The sequence below is a fragment of the Natator depressus genome, chromosome 6 (genome assembly GCF_965152275.1).
Source record: "Natator depressus isolate rNatDep1 chromosome 6, rNatDep2.hap1, whole genome shotgun sequence".
Classification (NCBI taxonomy): Eukaryota; Metazoa; Chordata; order Testudines; family Cheloniidae; genus Natator; species Natator depressus.
Genome location: NC_134239.1, coordinates 23,106,668 through 23,134,283, shown reverse-complemented (window position 1 = coordinate 23,134,283; position 27,616 = coordinate 23,106,668). Strand labels below are relative to the sequence as shown.

The following is a 27,616-nucleotide window of genomic DNA, read 5'->3' as shown; positions in this document are numbered from 1 at the left end:
TCACCATATGACACCCCTGCCCTCATCATCATTTACCACTCCACCAACCTTTGTGTCATCTGAAAATTTTATCAGCAGTGACTTTATATTGATTTGCAGACCACTGACAAAAATGTTGAATAGCTTTGGGCCTAGTACCATCCTATGCAGCACCCTCCCTGGAAGAACCCCCATTCAATAATGGTTCCCCATTGACAACTGCTTTTTGAGGTCAGTTAGCCAGTTCTTAATCCATATAACATGCTTTAATTTAAAGGCAAGAAGCAGCAAGAAAGTGTAACAAGCCACAGGCAGGGAGGAAACAATAACCATTCCAAGCAGAAAAGTTGTTCCCGGGTAAAAGTTATCAAAAGCAGAAGCTTTCTTCAAATGTCCTTTTTCTAAAGGATCATGAAGAACTAAGGGAAGACAGAGGAAGAAATAAACACTCAGAGACCAATTTTTAAACCTGAATACCTAAATCAGGTACTCAGACATCATGAGGGTACTCAAGGGGGCACTTAGTATAAAAGTATGATCCAGGCCACACTGAAGTCAAGAAGCATCTTTCCATTGACTTCAATGGGCACTGGATCAAGGCCTTGAGACAGGTATTTGAACACATAAATGCTCATTTGAGCAACCAAATGCAGAAACTACATGCCCAATTTAGGTGCCCACATTTGAACACTGGGCCCCCAGAGCACGATCCCAAACAGACCCCTATCAGTCTCGTAGTAATGTGATGCTGGTGGTAGGAAAAGAATAAAGCCATTTACATCAGAAGCTGGCACCAGTAAATAAGCATTCTGAATACTGTTCTTCCGTGAAGCTATTAGGTTCATCCAAGTCTGAACTAAACATCGCACCTGTCAGCTTACGACTCATTAGAGGGGTACAGACAGCAGGGTTTCTAAATTAGCAGTGGAGAGAAGACAATCACCCTGATGTCCAGTTTGAATTTTAGGCCCAGTCTCCTGACCCGCTTCTCATTTCTACCAAAAGTAGAGCTGGTTCGAACCCTTGTTACCCACCATTTCCAGCCCTGCTCTGGAGCTACCTTTATTCAGATTAGAGTTTCAGATTATACATTAACTCTCCTCCCTAGTCCTAGAACACAGTCTTGAAAGGAAAAATTCTCCTCTCTCTCTTTCACCTGGGTAGGGAGACCGTTTCTTCATCTCTTTGCTGTGACTCACGTTGCCCTCCCAAAGATTTCCAGAGGGGTCTTCCATCTGATAGTAGGTTTCTCTTGTTTTCTGTTTTTCATTCCATTGCTTCTGCCTGCCCCAATGCTTCTGCATTCTGGAGATAATAACTACCATTAGGATGGCCCTTCTATTAATAATGGATCATTTCAACCCAGCTGCTTGGTATTACATCATTACTGCAACACTCTAGTGCATAATAAACTATCTACCTTAGTGTTTTGTAGAGGGTCCATCACAATAGTGTCTAAATATTTCCCAAGTAAATTACATCTACATAGCAAGGACACTAGTGGACTTCATGGAGTCTCCTGTTTTCCCTTCCTTGGTTACAAGAGGCTCTGCTTGAGTTAAATACATAATCATATTAACAAAAACCAAGCAACACTTGAAATGCAAAAAAAGTGGGTTGCTTCAAACACATAAAGGCCACTTTCTGTGTCCGCTAAAGCTCTTTGTCCTAATATTAAAATTCAGTTCCAGAAGTGAAGGCAAAATTGGTCAGGTATTGGTGAGTAATTTAGAAAACAAAATCAAACCTTTAGTGGTGTGTGTGTTCTTACACCAGTATTGTGTATGTACATGTAGCTAACCATTTTAAGGCACTAAAAGAAACCAATTCTGAATTTCAGGAATCATAGAATCATAGAATATCAGGGTTGGAAGGGACCCCAGAAGGTCATCTAGTCCAACCCCCTGCTCGAAGCAGGACCGATCCCCAATTAAATCATCCCAGCCAGGGCTTTGTCAAGCCTGACCTTAAAAACCTCTAAGGAAGGAGATTCTACCACCTCCCTAGGTAACGCATTCCAGTGTTTCACCACCCTCCTAGTGAAAAAGTTTTTCCTACTATCCAACCTAAACCTCCCCCACTGCAACTTGAGACCATCACTCCTTGTCCTGTCCTTTTCTACCACTGAGAACAGTCTAGAGCCATCCTCTTTGGAACCCCCTTTCAGGTAGTTGAAAGCAGCTATCAAATCCCCCCTCATTCTTCTCTTCTGCAGACTAAACAATCCCAGTTCCCTCAGCCTCTCCTCATAAGTCATGTGCTCTAGACCCCTAATCATTTTGTTGCCCTTCGCTGGACTCTCTCCAATTTATCCACATCCTTCTTGTAGTGTGGGGCCCAAAACTGGACACAGTACTCCAGATGAGGCCTCACCAGTGTCGAATAGAGGGGAACGATCACGTCCCTCGATCTGCTCGCTATGTCCCTACTTATACATCCCAAAATGCCATTGGCCTTCTTGGCAACAAGGGCACACTGCTGACTCATATCCAGCTTCTCGTCCACTGTCACCCCTAGGTCCTTTTCCGCAGAACTGCTGCCTAGCCATTCGGTCCCTAGTCTGTAGCGGTGCATTGGATTCTTCCATCCTAAGTGCAGGACCCTGCACTTATCCTTATTGAACCTCATCAGATTTCTTTTGGCCCAATCCTCCAATTTGTCTAGGTCCTTCTGTATCCTATCCCTCCCCTCCAGCGTATCTACCACTCCTCCCAGTTTAGTATCATCCGCAAATTTGCTGAGAGTGCAATCCACACCATCCTCCAGATCATTTATGAAGATATTGAACAAAACCGGCCCCAAGACTGACCCCTGGGGCACTCCACTTGACACCGGCTGCCAACTAGACATGGAGCCATTGATCACTACCCTTTGTATTTCATGGAGTTAAGACAATCATGGGCTTCAATCTCAGAAGTCATTTGTACCACGGGAGATTTGCAGCAATTTTATCAGATGGTAAATTAAACCTGGATTCTGCAACCACCAAATTAATCTTTATCTCATTTGACTATAAACTGCCGTTGCATGGAATGGTCTCTCTCAGCGAAAGTGATCACACTAGACTTCCTAACCTTCCTTTTTAGAACATAAATCTTTGAAATAATGAGGTACAAAAATCAGCGGATTGGAAAATAGAAGTGGAACTATTTTCACCAAAAAAAACCAACAGGGATCTTATAATGCCTTTGCCTGTTAGATTACTATCAGATATCTTCTCCCTGTATATTGATATATCATGATCAAGTCACATGTTAAAATCTTCTTTGGCTAAACAGATTGAGTTCTTTTAGTCTCTCACTATACGATGTTTTCTAGACCACATGCCATTCTTGTAGCTCTCTCTGAATCCTCCCCTATTTTTCAACATCCTCTTTAAAGTATGATCACCAGTACCCTACATGGTAATCCAGGAGTGGTTTCACTATTACCACACACATAGGTAACGTCACCTCCTGCTCAATATTCTCCTGTCAATACATCCAGGTTAGCCTTTTTTTGCCAAAGCATTGCACCAGGAGCTCATGTTCAGTTGATAATCTACAATGACCCTCAAGTCCTTTTCAGAATTGCTGCTTTTCCAGAATACAGTCCCTCACTCTAAGTGTGGTCTCCATTCTTTGTTCCCAGATGAATCACCCTGCAGTTCTCTGTATTAAACCACATGTTGTTTGTTTGAGCCTAGTTTACCAAGTGACCCCAGGTTGCTCTGTATCAGTGACCTGTCCTTGTTGTCATTTGCCACCCCACCAATCCTGTGACATCTACAAACTTCATCAGCAATTGCTTTATATTTTCTTCTAGATAATTGATCAAATCCCTCTTTAAACTGGAGCTTGTGTTTGCTCAGCATGTCCGTTGTAATTGTTTAAGGAAGAAATATTTAAATGAATAAGAAATAAAAGATTTATTTTCTTCTTATCCCTCCAATGATCTCACTGCTCAGACCTTTCTCTCTGCTCTGCCAACTTCTGTTTTTATTCATTCAGAATATTCATAAATGTCGTCCCCTCTAGAGAATGTTAGAACAGGAACTCTACCATCTAATCTTTTTTCCTTTTCCCCATACTTGAGGGGCTTTGCTCTGTGAGATTACCCTATATATAGCCAGACGTTTCAGTCATCTATCACTAGGAGATTAACAGGATGCTTACTGCAACTCTGTTAGATACCGACAGCCTCTTATTTTTAATTTGTTTATAGATTCATTGATTATGAGGCCAGAAGGGACTGCTGTGATCATCGAGTCTGACCTCTTGTATAACCCAGGCCACCGCTCTCCCGCAAAATAACTCCTGTTTAGATTAAGGCGTATCTTTAGAAAAACATCCAAGCTTGATTTTAAAATTGCCAGTGATGGAGAATCCACCCACCACAACCCTTGATAAGTTGTTCAAAAGGTTAATTACCCTCGCTGTTAAAAATTGCGCATTATTTCCCGTCTGAATTTGTGTAGCTTCAACTTCCAGCCATTGGAGCTTTTTGTATCTTTGTCTATTAAACTGAAGAGCCCTTCATCAAATATTTGTTCCTCATGTAGTTACATATAAGATGTGATCAAATCACGTCTTCATCTTCTCTTTGTTAAGCTACATAGGTTGAGCTCCTTAAGACTATCACTATATGGCATGTTTTCCATTTTTTGACTTTACCCTTCCCTAGCTTCAGCACCCTTCACTGACTCCCACTACTTCTCTGACCACTGGTCTAAGTAGAGTCCATTACATTTCTCTCTAGTCAAAATACACAAAAGAAAAAGCAGGGTGGAAGGAAAGAATGTGGAAGAGGATGCAGTGAGGCAGGGGGAGGGAACCATGTACAACTCAAAGCCTCTCAGGATGGATTACTTTCAGGCATTCATTTTTGGACAGTATTAATTACAGGTTTTTCATTACCTGAAACGTCAGGGTGCGTCAATTTGCAAAGAGCGGGGAAGAGAAAGGCTTTGGCTGCTGGACAGCAGAGTTGCTCAACATATTCAATAAATGGTGGCCACACCACTAAGCCCCCGGTCTTTGTTTCCTTTGGTGGGTGAGTTTTCCCAGTTAGTAGACTCTGTATTTTGGATGGGGAAAGTTAGGCAAGTGGTATGTTTTCTTTCAACTGCGGTCAACACATGCATAGTGCGCCAATATGTTCCTTGGCTGAGTAATACAGCAAATTATCTGTAATATTTGGAGAACAGGAGAGAAATTTCCCCCACTTGCTGTCAGGTAGGATCTTCCATGTCCCCACTTGCCCCTCTCCTCAATATCTTTTCGATTCATTTTATCCCCTCGTGGCTCTCCTCCAGGTGTGGGCACTTCTGGCTGAGAAGGACTAGATGCTGCACCATCTAAAACCAGCCACCACCACCCCTGAGTGAGGGGGTCGTGCTCTCACCTCTACCCAGGAACTGAGACTCTGCAACATTCCTGGGCTCTACCAGCCTGTGGGAGCCTTTTCCTATTCAACCTTTGAAGGAACAGCGTCAGCTAGCATCTCCTTTTATCCTCCAAAAGGTATGGCTGCCTAACAGGTTTCCTAATAACTGACGGCTCCTGATCTTTGCACGTATAAAAGTAACATTGATTTCAGAATCCCTTTTCCCCCTTACACACAATTACCCATACTATATTTTTGTCAGCATTAATGTTAAGCCTGTGCCAGCGGAACTGGGAAGCTATGAGATGTGATCTCACCTCAGACTCACCTTTGATTACTACCCACTAGTGGGAAATCTTACTTTCTACCCCAAGTGGAGCTATGGTTCTTATTATTCTGCAGTTCTGCCTAAGAATAATACTGGAGGGAATGGAAGGTTTCCTGTGTTCTGGTGATTCCTCCATTTTAATAGCTCCAGCATTCAGGGTCTGTGTTGCAGCCATCATTCTCCTAGGGGAGCATTGGTGGGGATTCCTTTTGGGACCCATCTTTAAATCAGCCATACAGGATACTCAAATGATGTGAGGTGCCCCCACCCATCACCTCCTTGTCCAAAGGGCTGACACTGTTGCCTTCACAGTGTTAACTGGCATTAACCAGCCCAAGCAGAGAAAGATCAGGACAGAAAATCAAAGCTAGATCTTCCAGTGTGGCAGTGGACAGCACAACTAGCTTACCACACTGATTCATGACTTTAATTGTAATAGCTTTGAATTTTCCCTCCCTAGGAAATTCTGTAAGGGTTCTTTAAGTACAAGTCCAGTTACCCACTTTGAACTCTGATTTGAACCTATAAATCAATCAATACAGTACCTTTCACAGGGACGTGAGCTCACACCAGCCTACTAGATTCCGAAAGATGAAGTGGCCGGCAAGGTCTCAGGAAAAAGACACTGGAAAAAAAAATTTAAAGTCTGGGTGTCAGATGCCAGGTGTCATTTGTAAAATAGGAAAGCTACTTTGTAACAATTCCATGCCGGGAAGGAAGGGCCAGGGGTCTGATCCAATGCCCAGCGAAAGGTCTCCCATTGACTTCAAAGGGTACTGGATCAGGCCCCTGTGAGGAAAGAATATTGCTTATTCTGGGGAGGGGATAAAAGTTATCAGAAGTGTTACCCAAGAGGGAAAAGTGTTCAATTTGCTAGACGGGGCAAACACTTAAGCACGTTAAGTCCCACTGAAGTTAATGAAAGTTAGGGATGGGTGCAATTTTCAAAAGCACATAAGGGGTTCAGGAGCACAAGTCCCATTGACTTTCATTGGGACCTGAAACTCCTAAATCTCATAGGTACATTTGAAAATCCCACCCCATGTGCTTTAAATTAAGCACATGTTTAAATGCTTCATTGACTCAGGGAAATATTAACAGCCTCTCTGTATAACCTGAGTCACGTTAAACTTTGATCCAGATACAAGTCCTTTACTTATTTTAAACAGAAAAGTTAAAAATTACACAGGTTCATTTTACTAATCCATTATTCTGCATAAAAGACCTGGTCAGCCAAGGAGGAAAGGGGTGGCAGATTATAGTATTGCCAACCCAAAGCATTCAAAGATCACGAGAGGTTTACAGAAAATAGATGTTGGGTCTTCTTCTTTGCCTTCTGGTTTTTCAGCCTTTTGGGGGTCAGTTCCCCAGCTTCTCTCTACAACCACAAGAACTAGAATTTTTGTATTTTTTTTTTGTATAAGGAAAGCTCAGATTATCCCATTATCATACAACTGCAGGAGCTGGGGCTTTAAAAAAAAAATACCGTGAGATTTTCAACAGGATTGGAAGAGTGGGCAAGGCTGAGACTACACTGTACAGAAGGGAAGGATGATCATACCGAGTAGTCCATGGGGTTAGGAAGGTAGAAGAAGGTAGACCTCACAAAGTGAAAATAATTGTAGGAGGACAGGAAGTGAAAAACATTCCTTGACCCAAACAATATAAAATAAGTTCATAGTTCAATAAAGAAAGGTGTTTTCTACACTAGTAATGAATCACTCTTTCCAAAAGGATAGAGAAATTTCAGGCAATAGTGTATTTCAGATCTGTATGATGAAGGAGAATAAAAATGACATGCCATACGGTTCGTTTATTGCATGTCATATTCTTTGTAATAAAAGCAGCTTTTTCATTTCTGCAAACAGATGTATAGATGCTTACACACCCACACAAACACACCCCTACGTGTGTGTGTGTAAACTTTAAAGAACCACATACGGTAACACTTCATATCCCAGGTGCTGGAACGAGGGGTGCTGGGGGTGTTACCGCACAGCCTGGCTTGAAGTGGTTTCCATCATATACAGGATTTACAGTCTGGTTCAATGACTCTCAGCTCCCCCACTATACAAATTGTTCCAGCACCCATGCTACACATTTCTAGATAAAGAAGATGTCAAGTCTAAAGACCAGCTTAAATACCCCAGTCATAACTATGCTCCACCTTTCATCTCCTAATCTATTTTCTTTGCAATCCTGCTAATACAAGGAAGAAACAGCTGTCTTTTCAAAGGCGGTGGAACAATTGGTATGTGCTGATGTTACACCCTGATAAGACACCAGACAGCCTAGGAATCAATGAATCTTAAATTCTCCCCAGACCTGTTAGCAGCATGTAGTACAAATAGGGCTTGGTGACACTTCCCTTCCTCCCAACAGACTAAAGGGCATGGTCATGAAAAGCGCATGAGCACAAAGCAGGGCTTTACTGATTCATGAACCTAGTGATAACAGTCCCTGCCCTCCTTACCCCCATCGGCCCTGCTACGGAGGACATGAAACACTGAGCAGCTAAAGCTTCTGAAAGAAGATTTTAAAAGCAGGGTGGCAGGAAAGGCTGAAAGTTTTGATGCAAATGCACTGCCTGCTGCAGCAGCTGTTGTTGTTCAGAGCAGGATTAGTGCACTTTGGCCAATTGAAGCCATTAGTAATGGACTGTTACAGTTCAGGCTAATCCTCAAAAGCAGGATACTTATAGACCTAATGTCCTGTCTGAAACAAGGGAGCCCACAGAGGGATTTAATGCTTTCAAGAATTCAAGTGATTTAACTCTTTTAGGCCTTTAGCCCTTATCTTCCCATCAGGCATTCCCTGTCTTCAGGTCAAAATCAAAGTTACCCAAGGAGGTGAACTTCAAACCCCTGTTTCAAGTGAGGAGGGTTCTCTGGTCCTCTGCTCCAAAGGACGTTTTATTCAAATGTCTCTACAGAACAAAGGAAGCCACTCAGAATTACAGCCTCCTTCTATCTTGTGAAAAAAAATCTTAATCAATAATAATAATAGTAGTAATAATAATAATGATGATGATCTATAGACAGAAAGAGGGAGAAGAAATAAGGACAAATAAGGACATTTTTCCCATTCAAGCACATTCTCAGTTTAGGATGAGTAGGGGCAGAGATGAAACAATTTAAGCACAACAGTAAAAAGTCTTTCAAAGAGGTGATACACCTTAAATTTTTAAGAGAAAGGAGACAATGAACAATTGATTGCCCTAATCAATCTTTAGCTACTGTTGGACAGTTCTGCAGTTAAACAAGCACATTGCATTGGGCTCAGAGGCTGTGCTACCATCCAAGGAAGCCAGGCCTGATTCTTAAATCCCAGATCTAGGAACACCACAGTTACCAGATTTTGTGGACGAGCAGCATAAAAGAAAGAACATCTGGTGGAATTTTAGAGGCACATGGAGGACTTCACAGGAACAGGGGAAATGTTTTTAGCCTACCTTCAATCCTACCATGGCTGTGAAACTACAACTGAGCTCCAATTTCAACTGGCAAGGGGGAAGGTGGGAATAAAACAGGGGAAGGCTGAGTAAAAGGAAATCTCCAATAGATCTCCAAGAGAGTTGATCAGAGAAGTAACGGGGGCGGGGAACGGGACTTTCTTGCCTGAATCAGAAGAGCTAACAGCTGTATTGCTCATTTCTTAATTGCTTCATTGCAGCTAATGCAAAGTATGAATCACAAAATTGCTGGAATGGTTTCTTGCCCTTTCATGGCCTTGCTCTTTCAAACCTAATGGATGTGCTATTTGCATGCACCCCTGGACACTAGAATGATGGGCTATGTCCAGTGACAGTTTTGCTGCAAAACTGCCACGTTTTAAAAATAATATTTGCTGTGTTAACATTTCACCCCAAACTTTCAAAACATGCAAAGAAAAACAAACAAACCTGTTATCATCATCTTTTTAATCCTGAATTCTTTTTTAGCCAAGACAGCCATCAGTTATTACTTTATCTCAGGTTCCACTGATCAGAACATATGGCTGTTGATTGTTCACCAAAAATGAAAGTTTCCCCTTTGTAGAAAGCCAGCACAAGGGCTAGGCAATACTTAAGTCCTACTTAAGTTCTCAAAATAGGATTTAAATGGTGCATAGTCATTGTGCTTGCAGTTTCACTCTTCGTGTGAAACAAAAAAAGAAAAAGGCAGAGACTTCCCAAACCAGATGAATGTTAAAAAGTTGGGGGGGGGGGGGAGAGCATCACACTAAAAAGTGGTGAAAGTGCCAGATCTGCTGATTCTGTGGCTATTTTTCAGATGGGTTGGTCACCCACAACTCTCACTGAAGTCAGTAAGAGCTGCAGGTGCTCCATTTTTTGTTTTAGATATTTAGATATTCTCAATGCAAACTAAGGCCCCAACTCTGCAGTTATGCATACACAGAATTTAACATTTGTGAGTAGTCCCAATTGAAGTCAATGGGACTATGAAAGTGTGTAAAGTTAAGCACGTACGTAGGTGTTCGCAGGCTCAGGACCTCACTTTGCTCAGTATTTATTATAGGTTTGCTCGTCTTGAAATGAGAGCTGTGGATGTTTTGATAAGCAGATTGACAGGTTTTATTTAATACATTATACAATGGTGCCTATCAGTCGGCATTATAAGTATGTGCTGAAGTGCTTTGCTGAATCAAAGCTAAGGTCTATACTCAACAGTGAAACCAAACTAAAGAACCAACCAGATCAGATATAGACCCAATCTCTGCAAGCATGGCTGCCACAAGGGCAAAATTCATAGCCCTCAGGCAGCCACTCCAGCAGATGACAGGGGTCATCTCCCAAGTAATACAAAGAACAGGGATGACACAAGGGTAATAAATACAAAATAGAAAAGTAAGACACAGAGGGGGGGCACACAAGACGACCAGACATAAACCAGATTAAATAAATAAGATTTCCATCATGCCCTAAAACCAGCCATCAAGGGATTCAGGCAACTTCCTCTGGAGGAGACGACCCCTCTCCCAAGTCCTGTTCTTGACTGAAACTTGGAATTAAAAGCAGGCCTGACAGCCAGGCAACTATATATGGTGAGAGGAGAGGGATCAAGTATTTTAAGCCTAAATTATGACGGAATTTATATACTAACAACCTGAGCTGCATTCTTGCTGTCCTGACAGCTGGTGGAGATCATGTAGAGCAGGCATAAGAGAGAGACATCTTCATTCCTATTGTGAGTACTAAGTAAGAAGCTGTAGCAGCTTCTGGGTCAGTGTTTATAGTTAGTTCAACAAGGAGCATCACACAGTAGCATAGCCTGCGGATGACAATGGTGTAGAGGAGAAGGATAAGGTCTATCAAGGTGTATTTTACAAAAGCACAGGAATGGTAATAGATCCTCAACTACGCTTGCAATTTGGGACTTCATCTCAAGAACAGAATTGGTCAAAAATGAGAACACAAACTTTGTGAAAAAATATGAAATTTCCAAGTTATTTTTCTTTTCACAGGATGCAGAACTGATCCATTTTTTGTTTTCTTGAAAAATATTTCCAGATCTGTTTTTAATCAAAATGCTTATCCAAATTTTGTTCAATGAAAAGTTTCTATAAGTTTTTCTATAACTGATTAAAATTTCAATTAAAACATTTTGCAAGAAATAAAAAATGTCAGTAATTTTGAGACTGAGAAAAATTCAGTGTGAAAAAGGCCATCTTTGGAAAATAGCCATGCATAAACCACCAGGGACCTCAATTTGTTTCTCCCTGACACACAAACATTACCTCTTTATGTGGTCTGAGTTTTAACCAGATTGTTTCATCTGAGTAAAAATGTTGGATAGACCCCTTAATAGTTAAGAGTCAGTCCCCAACGAGTCCTCTGAAATGGAGCGATTTGATTTTCCATCATTAGCACACTACTGGAATTGCAACCCATTTCTCTGCGTGATCTCCCACACTAATCTCAGAAACATATTGAGCAGACGAATGCTGGGACAGAATGGAATACTGCAGCATCACACAGTGAGGACCCTTTAAGTGTAGAGGGAGCATGTATTCTGAACCTTGTTTTCCACTCCGTTCCCAGAGTGAGCACAACCAGAGTACCCTCCCCTCCTCTTCCCAACCCCCCACCAAGGGATGACACTCATCACTAAAACTGGATTATCATTGGTATGGAAGGAGGCCAGGTGCTCTTCACTTTCAACAAGGGCAGCTCAGTGCTGTCCGTTGCTAGAACACCGTGTCATCTATATGAGCGAGTGCAATTTCAGTGCCATGAGATAGTTTAGCACATGAAGTATCAAAAATCAGCGGATTGAATCTAGAATTGCTGGAGTGTCAAGCCATCAGCTCTCCCCCCCCCCCCCACATCCCCCCCAAAACCCCAGGGAGGTTAAAGACTAGATTGGATGTTCATATCAGGAGATTCTTTTTAGAGCTATCTCGTGCATGCGCGCAAACACCCCCCTCCCCCCGAATCAGGCATTGAACACTGGGCAGCAAAGGAACCCTCCACTGGCAGAGGTCTTCACTGCCTCCCATACCTGCCCTCTCCCGCACCCCCAGCATAAGGGGGGGGGTGGTTTATGTCTGGGGCAGGAGGGGGGCAGGAGGGAGCACAGTGGAATGGAGCTCCACTACGCCTGAACCTTACTGATGTAAGATCTGTTACAGACCACATGCCAGTGGGGAAAGGTTGAGGAAGTTAGAGCAGCAGGGTACTTACTCTAAGGGCTGGGCAACTGAGGAGCAGGAGCTGCAGCCAGCTCCCTGCATCTAGGACAGAGGTAGGCAAACTACAGCCCACGGGCCACATCCGGCCCATGGGACCGTCCTGCCCGGCTCTTGAGCTCCCGGCTGGGGAGGCTTGCCCCCCAGCCTCACCTCGCCGCGCCGCCAGCACTCTGGCCCGCTGCTCCTACCAGGCAGCGCGGGAGTATGGCTGGCTCCGGCTGGGCTGCAAGCTCCTGCTGCTCTGAGCGGCATGGTAAGGGGGTGGGGAGAGGTGGTTGGATAAGGGGCAGATGGTTCCGGGGGGGCAGTCGGGGACAGGGGGCGGTTTGATGGAGCGGAGGTTCTGGGGGGAGGGGGGCAGGAAGGGGATGGGGAACAGGGAGGGTTGGATAGGGCATGGGAGTCCCGGGGGCCTGTCAGGGGGCAAAGGTGTGGATAGGGGTTGGGGCAGTCAGGGGACAAGGAGCAGGGCAGGTTGGATAGGGGGTAGGGTCCTGGGGGGGCCGTTAGGGGTGGGGGTCCCGGGAGGGGGCAGTCAGGGGACAAGGAGTGGGGGGGAGGTTGGATGGGTCAGGGATTCTGAAGGGGGTAGGCGGGGGGCGGGAAGTGGGAGGGGGCAGATGGAGGCAGGGGCCAGGCTGTTTGGGGAGGCACAGCCTTCCCTACCCGGCCCTCCATACAGTTTTGCAAGCCCAATGTGGCCCTCGGGCCAAAAAGTTTGCCCGCCCCTGATCTAGGAAGTAGTGGAGAGTCAGCAGCTTTGTTCAGGAGCAGAGACAAGGCCTCCCTAATGCCCTTCGCCAGCCAAGAGGGACACAGGTTAGAGTGACAGAGCTCTCGACATACCTCCTGAATGTCAGCTAGAGAGACCACGAGAAGCTATGGTATGTGTCCTGTCCTACTCCAGTGCTATCACAACAGTGGGTGCCCTGATAGTAAAGCCTCCCTCCCTCCTTATTGTTGATTTTCACCATCATTATTGTACCCTCTGCTGACTTATTACTATCTTCAACTCTCATCTCTAGGCCTCCTGCATAGCAACAGGGCATGAGGGAAGAGCCAGTGGTTTAGCTATGTCTGCACTGGAAGCACACCTGCCCCTTAGAGACCGTGTAGCACAAGAATGCTCCCCTGGGCAACTTGACACCAAGAGGCCAGAAGTGCAGGCTTCACAGACAGACAAAAATCTGGCAGAGCCTTACTGACATTGCCAAGCTAATCTCTGTCATTTTCCCCCTTACACCAGACACTAGTTTTGTCCTGAAATGATTTGTGTCCTGCATCGGAGCTGCTGACTACTATCTAGTCATGGTATAAGCTAAGGCTGCCAAATTCACTGCAAGAATAATAAAATCCATCAGATGGAGATAAGCTATGGCCCCATGGAGAATAGGCCAGTATTGTCTATCCAGAAGTCACCCAGCTCCCTCCTGACACAGCTCATGTTCCAGATAATTCCAGAGAATTAAAACCTTATTTGATCTTTTTGTATTCTCTGGTCATATATAATTTAGTAAAGGGCATGTCAAAACTGGTTAGGAGCCAGCGCAATCCTGAGGAAAACAAAAGCTTACTGCAGCCATAGGGAAGTCTCAGGAACAGATACAGAAAGGCGACTGTGAGTGCCCTAAGACATCAATCCCTGCATCAGTGCAGCAGCAAAACACTCTTCCGAAAAATAACAGGAGCTTTTTGCAATAGATCACGTGCCTCAGACATCTGAAAACAAGAAGCCATTAAAATGTCAAAGCAATTTGATTTTGTTTTGTTTTGTTTTGTTCCTTACTTGGTGCTGGTGATGGGAAGGCGTAGGACATGAGCAGGTAACACAGACTTCAGAACTTCAGACTGCCAACATCAGGGAGAAATAAGCGGGTGACACTAAGCAAGAAAACCAGTGAAAGGAAATAGATTGCCCAGTTCTCCTTGCCATGGTGTAGAATCTCCACACTGCAACTCTCTTTATGACCGAATTCTTTTGATGCATTCACGCAAATGAGAAACAGAACCACTGCATTCTGAGACTCCTGAGGCATCTATTCCAGAATGCCCAGCACCACTGCTAGGAGCAGGGGCTTTTGGGTAATTCCCCAAACACAAGGCAATGCATTGCAAAATGGAGTTAGGCACATTGATGAATCAGTGCAGTTGCTACACTTCCTGTCCAAACTGGGAAGACACCTTTATAGATGGCACTAGTTCAACTGGACCTGAGACAAAGAGCTCATCCCACTTCATGCATTGCAACTAACACCTGGTTTAGCTGTTTTGTGTATGCACTCTGAGTGGGTGTGACACTGGCAGGCCAGGTGCCAGCTTTTGCCAATGCTGCAGGCATCAGCTAAAAAATGACAAACTCAGCTGGAGACCAGCTTATGTGTTAGTGGTTCTCAAAACAGCTATTACCTTTATAAGAATGTATTTAGTGTTTAAACTCTATAAAATGTTTGTAAATTGGTGCATGCATGAATCCCACTTGTAATGTCTGTGTTCCGTGCTAGAAGAAAATATGTACATTTTGCTTTATAAACTTTGAAAATGTTTGCTCTAAACTTGTGAACTCAGATAAGAAGAGTGTTTCCCCACACCCATCCAGAAGAACTATCAAAATCAGATGGGCCACCAAGGAACATGGCAATACAAAGAATTGACAAATGGCCATGTCACACATTGGAAACGGTATGTGCAAGGAAGCTTGTCCTATGGACTTGGAGACTGAATGGAGGAAATAAACCAAAGACAGAGGAACATTGTCCATCTCTTTGATATTTGAACTTTCACAGGGCCAGGGACACCAAACTGAAGCTAGAGATCCTGAGGGGTTACCCCTGGGTCTGCCCAGAAAGACACACTGTCACTCTTGGGATTTAGATGGTAACTCATTTGTGTATATGTTTGCTTGCTTTAACCTGTAAATAACTTTTTCTTTTTCCTAGTTAATAAACCTTTAAGTTAGTTTATTACAGGATTGGCTACAGGTGTCTTTGGTGTGAGATCTATGATACAAATTGATCTGGGGTAAGTGACTCGTCTCTTGGGGTTGGAAGCAACCTGAATGTTTTGTGATTTTTGTATGTAAGTGACCATTTATCACGAACTCCAAGATAGATAGGAGAGTCTAATACAGAGGTTCTCAAACTGGGGGTCGGGACCCTTCAGGGGGTCACAAGGTTATGACATGGGGGGTCGTGAGCTGTCATCCTCCACCTCCAAACCCTGCTTCACCTGCAGCATTTATAATAGTGTTAAATATAAAAAAATGTTTTTAATTTATAAGGGGGGGGTCACACTCAGAGGCTTGCTGTGTGAAAGGGGACACCAATACAAAAGTTTGAGAACCACTGGTCTAATAGGACTGTCTGTGACTCCATGGTATGACTCTTATAGTGATCCAAGAGTTCACATTTGTTACTGGGTTGGTGAACTCTAATTATAGAACATACTACTAGTTTGGGGTGTCTGTCCTGTTGTAGGCACTCAGTCGTGAGTCACACCAGACAGCATGACAGGGGATATAAGCATTTCAAGATCAAGGAGCTCCATCCAATGATTTGTAACAATACATTTTTGCCTAAAGTATACAGGCCACTCGGAAAGAGTGGTAGAACAGAGAGGTAAAGTTATCTTACTCTGTGCGTGGGAAATGTGGGGGAAAGATTAGAGAGACAATTTAATGTTGCTATTATAGGACACTGGGATGCAGTTCACATCTGTAAGTTTACTGTAAGCCACAATGAGTATGTACCACAAGCCATCCCATGATCTTGAAGTGCAACACAAAATCTCATCACAAGTATAATATTAATCCATGCACGTATTTGTGATATAAGTATCTAAAGCAGACAACTGCAGAACAATCCCTTTGCATTTGAGTTGTCTGGGAATATTTTATCATTACTTTTTCTTTGCTGCCAAAATAAACCATTCCAAGTTGTATCCAAGTCCCACAAATGGTTAAACTGCAAACCTACTGCTCTGTGGCATTATCTAAATCTCATTAATTATGCTCGGTTTAATGGAAACAATCATTTAATTATTACTAATTGTTGTTCACCTGCATACCCTGGCCAGGATATTTTGGGTTGTACATAGATCACTTACCTGATGAATTTTACAACAACTCATTACAAAAGCATTAAAAATCCAACATAAAAATCTCTAGGCAGTGCAAACTTTCACCTTTGGAAAGTTAAGGTGCTAATGTAGTAAAGTTAGATGGGTTGACATTCATAACTTTAAAACACCTGCATTTATATAAAATTAGTTTGGAGGTCTCAGCACTTTACACACGAAAAAACAAAACATTTCCACGAATGACTGACTGGCATTATTATAATTATTATTGCTAGGGTAGAGCCAAGAAACCTCAATCAAGATCACAATCCCATTGTGCTAGGCACTGAACAAACAGAGTAAGAGGCAGTCCCTGCCCTGAAGAGCTTACAATCTAACTAAACAAGACAAAGGGCAGGAGAATGGAAATATTATTATTCCCATTTTAAGGATGGGGAACTGGGCCACAGAGAAATTAAATGACTTGCCCAAGGTCACTCAAAAAGTCTGTGGCAGAGCAGGAACTGAACTCAGATGACCTGAATCCCAGCTTCTTGTTCTGAAGAGCTTGTTGATGTTCTATTCCGATCAGTCCTGCTGTTACCAATACAAGATATGCCTATGCCTATATGACTAATGTGAACATCATTCCTAACCAGCTGGCATGAAAATTCTCTTCTCTTTTCCATTGTTCCTCCACTGGAGGATCCACCCTGACATCATCAATGTGAAAGTCGTGATTCTAACTCTATCACTGAATTTAGACTTCCCAAGTGAAACACAGCATGCTACTAAGCACTGAAACAGACCCCAAAGGCAAGCCTTAGTAAACCAGACGGTGTTGTGACAGAGTGAAATCAGAGCTAAAACTGGTCCCACTGAAGTCCATGAGAGTTTTGCCATGGACTTCACTGGGGACTAAGATTTGGTCCAATGCCTCCGTTCCTATTAGTGCCGTTGACTGTGCCGTTCCATAGTCTGAAGTGGAACCAACAACATTAAATACAGCTCCCTAAATAAAGTGGGGCAAAGAGTATGAATAAAATCCATTGGCTCAAACTAGTTGTCAAAACATTCAGCCAAAGGCTCTGCTTTGGTTTCACTTGTGTTATGGACAGTACAGTGTACAGACGGTCAAAGCATTGAGGCCTCATCTAGGTACATTGTAAAGAGTGGAAGCAGCAGTGTAGATTGCAGGTAGGCAAGGAGAAGAAAGTTTACAACTCGTATGGTCAGATGGTTTCCTGGAATCTGGCAGTAACGGAAACTTGTTCGAGACAAAAGCCATGCTGAGTCTCACTGGGAAAGGGACAAGATGACTGTCAAAATTCTGCAAAATGTATACCCCCAAATAAACAAGCAGAATCTATATTTATAGATTTGCAGGAAGAGAATAAACCCACGGGGCTTTAGTTACCCTCCCTTTATCCTCTCAAGCAGAGGCATTCGAGTGTGTGATAAGAATTAAAATGACGGTGGGCTAAATTCACCCCGGTGTAATTCTACTAAAATCGAAAGAATTCCACCCGGAAGAAGCCAGCCAAAAATTTTTTACAGGGCCATAAGTAAGGAGGGGAAAACACAGCTGTCCATAAGTAAGGAGGGGAAAACTGGAAGAGCAGTTTTAGTCAATGAAGATCTTTCCAGGATTGGCAAAGCTCAAAAGTAATGCATATCCCCTGCTTTGGGAAGCAACTCCCTGCAACCAATGGTAGGTTATCATCATAATTTGCTTTGCAGGAGCACCTAGAGGCCCCAATCAAGAACCAGGGCTCCACTGTGCAAGGAGCTGTACTACACAACTACAAGATAGCCAAAGCCCCAAACTACCTACAGTCTCCATATGTAACAAGAAACAGGTGGCTTCAACAAACAAATGAAGGGAGCACAAAGTGATGGGGAGATGATTATGATCAGTGTATCAACCAGCAGTCACAACACACCAGCTGCCTAGCTGTTAATTCAACTGATCACAGTGGAAATACTAAAAACTGGCTCGATTTCTGTCCGAAATGATTTTCCAGAATTAGTTGACCCTTAAAAAAACAAAAAACAAACAAAAAACGCAGCAACTAGTTCAAATAACGTTTCTTTTCTTTTCCATTAAAAAGAACAGGTGTCATTCTACACAAATCAGGCTTGAGGGTTTGTAACCCTAACACATGACATCCACCCTCAAAAACCACCACCACCCCATTCCCATCTCTGGAGAAACTGACAGAGGAGTTTGATAACATGGTTTACTGGAGTGTGATGTTTTAACTGCCTTCATACATGTGGCCTCCAATTAATTGAATGAAAAATCATTAAAAGATCTGGGGAAAGAAGGCTGGGGTGAGGAAATTTCTTCTAATTTCATATCACCTTCAGCAGCGTGTCTTCTAATGGTCCCAGGGTTGCATTTTATAGGCTACTTAAAAAGGAAAGGCAGCCACCTTGAAATTTATGAGGAGCTGAGGGAATAGATGGAGTGCCACCTTTCCTGTTTTATTCCTCATGCCACAGGCATAAATTGGGTTCATAGCTTGTTCCTTCATTTAACAGGCATCTCTCTCCAGCACTAATATATCTTCCTCTGCTAGTTCTTAGTACTATTTACCAAGATTCATTCCTTCTTGCTGCCTTTCTCCCCAGGGCATTCTGCACACCCTTGATGGAGCCCAGGAAATGCACACCTTTCCCCCTCCATTTTAACCCCCATCTCCCTATCTTTTAGCAATGCACGCAGCAGTCTTCAGGCTGAGGAGAACTAGCTGTGACTCGCTCCCTCGCAGGGCAGAGGGGTTATTCTTTAATGTTAGGTGCCTCCAGCAGCTAACATAAATAGTTTAGTATCACCACCACAGTCCCAGATGCAGAAAATGAGAGGTCAGGATCAGACGTCACACCCGAGTCTCCCCGACAGCAGTGCAGTGCCCGAGCACCAGGACAGTGGGCTGGTTTTGGAAGAGTAAATATATGCTACAGGATCTGAGTCATGCATTTACTCCTGGTACAAAATTGTTTTCTCAAGGCAGCTATTTATTTCTCATTCACTGGGTTCTCTCTGCATGTTCGACAGCAGCTAAATCTAGCTGATGAGCCACTAATGCCCAAAGATGCATAATACAACATTCCATTACATTCCAGCAAGGAACGTCTATCAGAAAAGTCATTCAAGAGGCAGGAACCCTTATCATCAAGTGGTGTCTGCTGCCACTGGAATCAATATTCTGAAGCCAGAAAAATGAAACTAGATCAGACTGAATGCAAAACTTTTGGAGAAATTCTTCAAATCAGTACTGAAAAGTTGGTTTTCCATACGGAGCTCCAACAGTGTTGAAAGTCTGCCATCAATCTGGGTGATTCAAGAGCAATTCTTCATAAAGGACAGCCCCTCTCACTGATTTGAATGATCAAACCTAGGGAAGCAGAGGCTATAGATAATCTAGTTAAAAGAAGTGAAGGACATAAAAAGAGTGGATAGGATTGTCAGCATCATTCATTTATATAGTGGTAACATCTAGAGGTCCCCTTCAGAGATCAGGGCCAGGTTGTTAGGTGCTGTATTCACAAACATGTATAATAAAAGATATTGACCCAGGCCCAAAACACATCAAATCTAAACAAAATAATATGCACAATTCATACTAAGTAGCCAATATTTGGGGGCTTGCATGTTGTTTCTATTAGGAGGAGAAACTGATGATGCAGTAAGACATTTCTTTGATGCAATCTTTTTTAATTACAGGGTCCCATTTCCCTGAACATAGCAGGTGCCAGTTTCTTTGCTCAAAGTTCTAAGCCTCTTTCCAGTCAGCATTCTGCCCAAAAGCTCTCCCAACTTTTTCTCAGGATCACCAAACCGAAGTGCTTCCCTAGATTTCTCTTGGGCTTCCTTGTTGTCTTCTCTGTCTACTTCTGTGGTTTTTCTCCTGCTGTTCCCACACATACAGCTCCCTCAAACAATACCCAGACCCCTCCATTTGCTTTCAGCCCCCAGTCAAACCCCTCTGCTGAACATAGCTCAAATGCCTGACCAGCCTTGGATGTGGCCTGGCTTGGTGCAGTAACTCCAATTTTTTCAGCCACCTTATTCCATAAAGGAATATGACTTCATACATTTATCCTGAATGAAGGATGGCTAGTGCCCATCAGCTTCAGTGAGGTTTCACCCAGCCCCGAGCATAACAGTACTATACTGGCACATAAAATATACTGCCTCACAAGCCCCCTTTGAGTTAGGAAAGAGAAATATCCATGGTCAAGATCTTCTAACATGATTAATGATTTTGGGTGAGAATTACAATGAGGGCAAGTGCTCAGCACTATCTGAAAATCAGGCTCTTTTAAGACACCTCAAGTTGGGCACCCAAAAATTGAGGAACTCAAGATCACTTTTGACAAATTTTGGACCCCTTTTTTACACAATGGAGAAATGGATGCACAGAGAGGTGAAGTGACTTGCCCTAGCTCACACAGGAAGTTTATATTAGAAGCAGGAAGAGAAACTCAATAAACCACACACAGTTGTATGCCCTGACCACAAGACAATCCTTCCTCCACCTTCATATTCCTAAGAGATCAAGATCATGTTTAGGCAAAATTAAGGATTAATATGGAAGCTGTTTTTTCCTCAGAGAATTGCATGCAGATGTTTCCTGACTTATCCAAGCAAAACTTGGTATGTTGGCAAAAACTGGGTGTGCATAAATCAGATCTGTCAGTTCAGTGCAAGGGCTTCTGTATTCTATCCCTCAGAACAGCATATTATCTCTTGGGTGGGATAAGCGTCTTTATTATGTTTATAATGAAGCTAATCAATTTTTTTATTGTAAAATAACCCCGCTCCGAATCTTAATGAAGCGCACGACATATCCTCCAAGGAACCTATTGTTAAAGATCTCTTTTTACTAGAATTTCAATAATTAATCATGTTTTCCAGTAGTTTTCTTTTTGTGTGGATTATCCTTTGATGATCTAATTTACATTTATGATGATCTATTCCCCCATGGATTAATCGTTCATCTTATTTTCTCTATTAGTCGCACATCAACATTTGCATTAGAGATGACAGCGTTTGCATTATTCTCGTAATGTTAATCCTGGCAGCCTGTTGCAAATGATAAATACTTTTCAATTCTAGGGGTGAACTTGCACCTTGTCGCATTTAAATGAAAAGGTTTTTAGGATCTTGCAACTCTTTTTAAGTAGGTTGGTTATTCTTTGGTATTTATCATCATATTGGTCTATTTGAAAGCATTTATAAACATATTCTCAGAAAAGCAGTGTTATATATGTGCAACTATATAGCTCAATTGTAGCCAGGAACAGACCAGGAATTGTGACTCTGAGTCCCAACCTGGTTCTCTCCTTGCTCCAGGAAGAGGGACATCATCATCTGCTTCAGTCCAATACCTAGCTCAGATGACTTCTCCCAGTGTGCTGTTTTAGCCGGGCTGGCCAGTACGCCAGGTGGAGGAGCTTTGGCTAGGTCACTTCCTACTGCTGGCCTGCCCACTCCCCACCCTGCCACTTTGTGGCAGAGGGAGTAGCATCTCCAGAAAGGCTGTTATCCCACTGTGCTGCTACCTATGATACAGTTGGTTGGCACAGGGGAATAAGAAATGGGAACGAAGCCGCAATCCCAATCTGGTCCATTGTTGTTATTCCACCAGAAGTTAGTTTTTCTGCCTCAAAGTTTTCCCTGATTCTCTTACTCAGTACCAACTCAGTACCATCAACAACAGATCTGGTATCCTCTAAGTAAATGCTTGTTAAACTCTGCCAGCATTCAGTTTTACAACAAAGGGGAACATCTCTCTCTTGCCATTCTGAGATAATAAATATTTATCCCAGTCGCTGTGCTGCTATCAGGAAGGGAGCATAAATATATGGGGCATCACAAGCAAACATGGCAGGAGCCAGGCTTTTTACCATGAGAGGAAAAGTCCCCCAAGGATATGTTGGGTAAATTTGAGAGCCCCAACTACAGGCTCTCTTGCTTTTTCTCAATTGCTTTCAATCAGTGCTACAGCTGCTACTTTGAAACTTGTCAAGAAAGACATAGTTCTGAGCCTGTCATCCTAAGAAATCCAATCCGTTTCTTTCACCCTATGAAATTCAATATTTCCTCCACTCAACCCTGATCAGATTGAGAGAGAGAGAGACATCCTTTCTGTGCAATTCCACTTTAAAAACGTTTTCTACCTCATTAGAGAAGAGATTCCATTTTATTGCATTGTACCATATTCCATGGATCGCTGTCCGTCTCTCCCCCGCCCTCTCATACTTGGATCAATGTGATTGGATCCACAGAGAAGCAGTGTTAAAGATGCCATTGTAGTCTAGTCACAAAAATCCTAAGGTGGATTTATTTCTCCTCCCTCCTCACCTTGTTTCCTCTACATCACTCTCACAGACCTGTAAGGATCACACCCACACACCTCTATCCCCTATGCGCCTCACTGTGACTGCACCATACTGGTGGCTTCCCTGTACCAACCACCTTTCTGCCAGCCAAGAAGAACTGGGTGGAACTCCTTTTAATACCCACTAAGAAGGAAGGCTGGACAAATCGATAGAGGACTGGCCTAGAACTCAGAATATCTGGGTTCAATTCCCAGCTCAATCACAATCTCTCTGTGTGACTTTAGTTAAATCACTTAATTTACCCTGGGCCTTATTTTCCCATTAATTAAAAAAAAAGGTGGGGGGGATGCAGAACAACACCTCAGAGATGTTATAAGGATAAAATCCGCTAAAGACTGAGGCACTCGTATCCCAGGGTGATGAGGCGCATACAAACGCCTACATTGACAGATGACAGGGATGCTGAGTGATATGGATACTCCCCTTCTCATGGCAGGGGCTGCATATGCTGAATACAATGCTGCCTGGACATGAGACCAGCAGCCCTCAGGAGTTGACAAAAGACTCTTCAGTGAGATGGGTTACAGCAAGTCCCGCCAGCCTGTCCCCAGCTTGCTACACTGGCTGCCCATAGACTATCACATGAAGTTAAGGATTTCAGTCCTTAACAGTCTGGGCCCAAGGTACCTAAAGCTCCTGGGATGAGGACAACTGTCAACAGCTCCACTCCTCCTCTGGCACGATGACACCGTGTATCATAAAGGTAAAGTTTGAAGTGACGAGGAGGCAGAGTTTTCTTGGAGGTTGGCCCAAGGCAGAAGAATGAATTCCCATAGGATCTAAGCTCCACCACAGACCTCATGCACCTTCTAGTGCAAGGCTCACTTCCACATGCGAAAGCACAGGGACATTTGGATTCTCATTTAAAATAAGGACTATTTGGTTCTCAATGAGTCATTTGTTTAAAAACATCTCCCTCTGCATGCTAACTATAAAGGTGCAGCAACGGTACTGGTATCACATTAACTTCCTGTCCCCTTTAATATCTGGTCATCCAAAGGAGCATAGGAGGCAGTGCTATTAGGCCACCAAAGATTAATTATTATTCAATTCTATTACAGTAGCATGTAGGCTCTCCAATCAAGGATCAGGGCTCCGTTGTGCCAAGTACTGATTGGCCTGGACTGAAAAAGACAGTCCCCCATGCCCCACCGATCTGCACATCAGACAGGGCATGACGTCTGGATGAAACAAACAAATAGAGTGCAGACAGGTTGGGAGGATGTGGTAACAATAAAACAAACATTGTATATGTAACCCCCAAGGAGATTACCTAGATTCCTGGGGCTCTGTCTGCTGGCAGCTCAGGGAGAGGTACAATGTCCCTGGTAGGGAGCGGGAGCCAAGGCAAACTCAGAGTCTGCCCGGCAGCTAATAGGGAATGAGATGCCCCTCCCAAAGAGCTCAGGAAAGGGGAGAAGCCATTTTTGAGTCAGTCTGGAGCCAGCCAGGGCAAGGGCAGGACTGGCTGTGTGGGGATCTGGTAAGTCCCAGGCCTGCATGCAGGGTTCCCCCTGAGAACTGGCCTCTAGGGACCTGAAAGCAAGATCCCTCAAACTGGGCTTTTCCTTCTCCACTGATGATTCCCAGTTTGTAGAGTTTTGATGGGAAACTTCCCCAACCAGGCTGAGTTAGCCCCCCAGATCCCTAGGTGAGACCAGTCACCACATGGTCAGCTCTGCTCTGTCTGCTAGTTCAGGGCTGCTGCCTGTTCTGTGTGTGTCTGGACGCAAGGCTAGGAGGCTACAGTTTGGATTTTAGTACAGTTGTGTAATCGGCACCTTGATCCCTGCACCCCTTTGTGGTGAGCAGAAATCCTGGGACCGAAGCAGCCTGACTCCTGCCTGAAGGGGATCCCTGCCAGCAGAGATCGGCCCCTCTGCAGTGACTGAAGAGTCCAGAGTCATCTCTGAACCTGAGGATCATTCATGGAGTTTGTGAGTGCACCATCTTTTAGTTAGTCAGGGAATTTGTTTTGGGGACCCCCTACTCCCTGAACTGTGTCCTCAAACCAGGGAGTATGGATTTTGGAATTTTATTACCTGCTGCATATTAAACCTGGGGGGGAATTTACCACCTTCTCCCACTTGCGAGTCCTTTGGGCTGTACTGAACCCAGTCAGCCACACTGCTAAACCACTGCAGAGAAGAATTTTGTGGCCATAGGTCATCAAGGGCCCCAACAAAGTACGCATACCAATGGGACACTAATCTTACATTTGCTATATCAAGTCACGTGACTGGGGAAAGTCACAGATATTAGCAGCGTGGGCACTGGTGAACCTAAAAATAGTGTTTTACCCTGTTATGTTATATTTGTCTCCTGTTTAATATAATTATTGTGTTGAATATATTGTATGTATTTGTGTTATTTCTTGGAAGTCTCCAACTATCTGGCAAGTAAGTGGGGATTACCTTGTGGTTAGAATTTTCCTCCCAAGCTGCCCTGGTGACCCTGCCAGGAAGGAGCAAGGGGGGAGGGAGGCACCGCCAAATAAATTCATAGGAAAAAATAAAGAAGATACACCCTGCTCAGTGGGTGGCGGGATCCAGAAGAACCCAGACCTGTCCATCAAAACCTGTAAACAGATTAGCATTAAAGAAGGTAACTGGGTAGAGAGGGGGCACTACATATAGAAAAGCAGAAAGTTCAGTTCACCACTTGCCTAATCAAAGTCAGATGAAAGTGATCTGGATTATCTTGCGTGCAACATGGAAATTGTTTCCATGTTGCACACAAAATAATCCTGCACAAAATTAAATTTAGTTTAAAACTGAAATTTAATCCAAAAACCCTACAGAGGCGAGAAGCTTCTATAAAAAATTTTAAATTATTTCAAAAGCAAGTTTTGCCCCCATCTAAATCGCACCATGTTAGTCCTTTGTGTCGCCACTCTAATTCTTCACCATGTCTTTCTAGGAGATGTAAGGCAGATGCAAGAGAGAACAGAGCAGGAGGATGCTGTGATTGAAACACATTGGATCAGGAACACATAGGGAGAGCTAGGAGGTGCATTTTGGCACCAGCACTAATCATCACAGCTACTACACGTACAGTTACTATTTTGCAGTGCCACCTGGGGAGATGGTAGCTACGGAGATTCTAGATGCAGATCTAATTTACCATTTCTGCTTCTGCAAAAACAGGCATGTTCCTGCCAGACCAACCGCACACACCAATGAATGTAGTGAACTTGTCAGCAATGGAGTCTGTTGCACTAATTTAGATGGAATAAATGGGCCCAAAGAGTCAAAGGTATTAACGGGACCCTGTCACTGTCCAACACTGGACCCTGTCTTAAACAAGAGGGCTGGGATACAGAGACCTCAGCCTGTTTAGTACCGTGGCAAACACACCGTTAAAAAAACAACCACCTTTTATTAAAGTTATAGTAAAGAAGGGAAAACAGTTAAGATATTTGAAATGTAAAGTATTAAGTACAGCTTTCATTTTAACAACATCCCTTTCCCTTTAGCTGTAGGCAGTCTCTAGAAGGAAAATTCCCATTGTTTCACAGTCTCTTGGGTGGTATTACAGATGGTAATAACTGTCCTTTTGGTGAAAAGAGCTATCAGTGCTGTTACTATTAGAGTCCAATCTCATTGTCTTGTTTTGCCTTTTAGGCAAACACACACAAGATGGGAAAGACAAGAACAGCAAAATGCAGCCTCCAATCTCACTGCTGGAAAAAGACAGGCACAGCACACAGTCTTATCAGCCACTCCAAGACCCTGGCAAACTGGTACCAGCATCCGGCTGTCTAGAACGCTGCTTTTAGCAGCCTTTCTGGTCACAGGCTTATAGCAGTGTTGCAAAAAAGAGTTTCAGTCAGCTAAGCCAGACTCTTATTAGAGAGCTATGAAAGAGAAGAAATAAGATAGGGAAAGAAAAAGACCCATGGGAGCGTCAGGCAGACAAAGTCTCGCATCCCAGGTGGTTGTCAGGAGTTAGCTGGAGATGGTGGAGGTGGCAGTATCATCTGGCTCCCTCTCACTGGCCCGGTCTGGTCAGGACCTCTCTCAGGATTAGGACAAAAAAGGTCCAGGAGTCCCAAAAGACACCGGGGGTAGCAGCAATGACGATGAAGCTCACACCTTCCACTTTTCAGTCACCCAGTGTTGCGATAGCCAGTCTCTTCTTTGAAGGACCCCAGGAGGGAGTGATGGGGGGAGCCCATCCCTTAATTATTCTGTCGATGAATTAGGCCTAATTTCCAAGACAACAACTGTGGCTGACTGATTTCCAGTCCCACACATCTCTTGTGTACCATGCATGATCTTAACACAGTTCTTGAGTTGAGGCCTTTTTGTTTGTACTAATTCAGTCAGTCACCCTTTTGCACCTTTTTCCATCAAACACTTATTAATATAGGTTATGGTGTAACTTCATAAACATTCACTCACTTTTCACAGTTGAGTTCACAATTAGGGTAAATCTGTAGGTCCACTTCTCACAAGTCCCAAGGACATGTGGGTCCCAAGTACATACCAAGTACAGCATTCAGGGAAACAGCACTGAGATGCTCTCCAATTAGCAAAGGGACATTGAAGTTCAAGGCCAACTGAAGGGTGGGGCGTCTATTGTACCCCAGAGCAATTAAGCCAATTTTAGAACAGTCTATCGAATACATGATAATAAATACTAGCGTACATGGGGGAAGAAATAGTCTCCAAATAACTATTTTATTCATTGGGTAATGACAACAACCTGAAGTCTTGCATCTGCTAGTGGATGTTGCATATCAAAATATAAGCCGCTCAGAATGTGATGCTGTTTGAATGCATTAGACAC

The 27,616-nt window shown here is 43.5% G+C and overlaps 1 protein-coding gene across 7 annotated transcripts in view; it reads right to left on the bottom strand.

Moving 5' to 3' along the window:
* The window catches only part of TSPAN4 (tetraspanin 4), a 652,187-nt gene that overhangs the window by 402,244 nt on the left and 222,327 nt on the right, over positions 1–27,616 (bottom strand). For 5 of the 7 annotated variants that reach the window (XM_074954795.1, XM_074954794.1, XM_074954799.1 and 2 more), the window contains one exon: positions 6,217–6,296. The exons of the other annotated variants lie outside the window; for them this stretch is intronic. The gene's annotated coding sequence lies outside the window, so the exon portion shown is untranslated. The remainder of the gene's footprint in view (positions 1–6,216; positions 6,297–27,616) is intronic. 7 annotated transcript variants of the gene reach the window in all.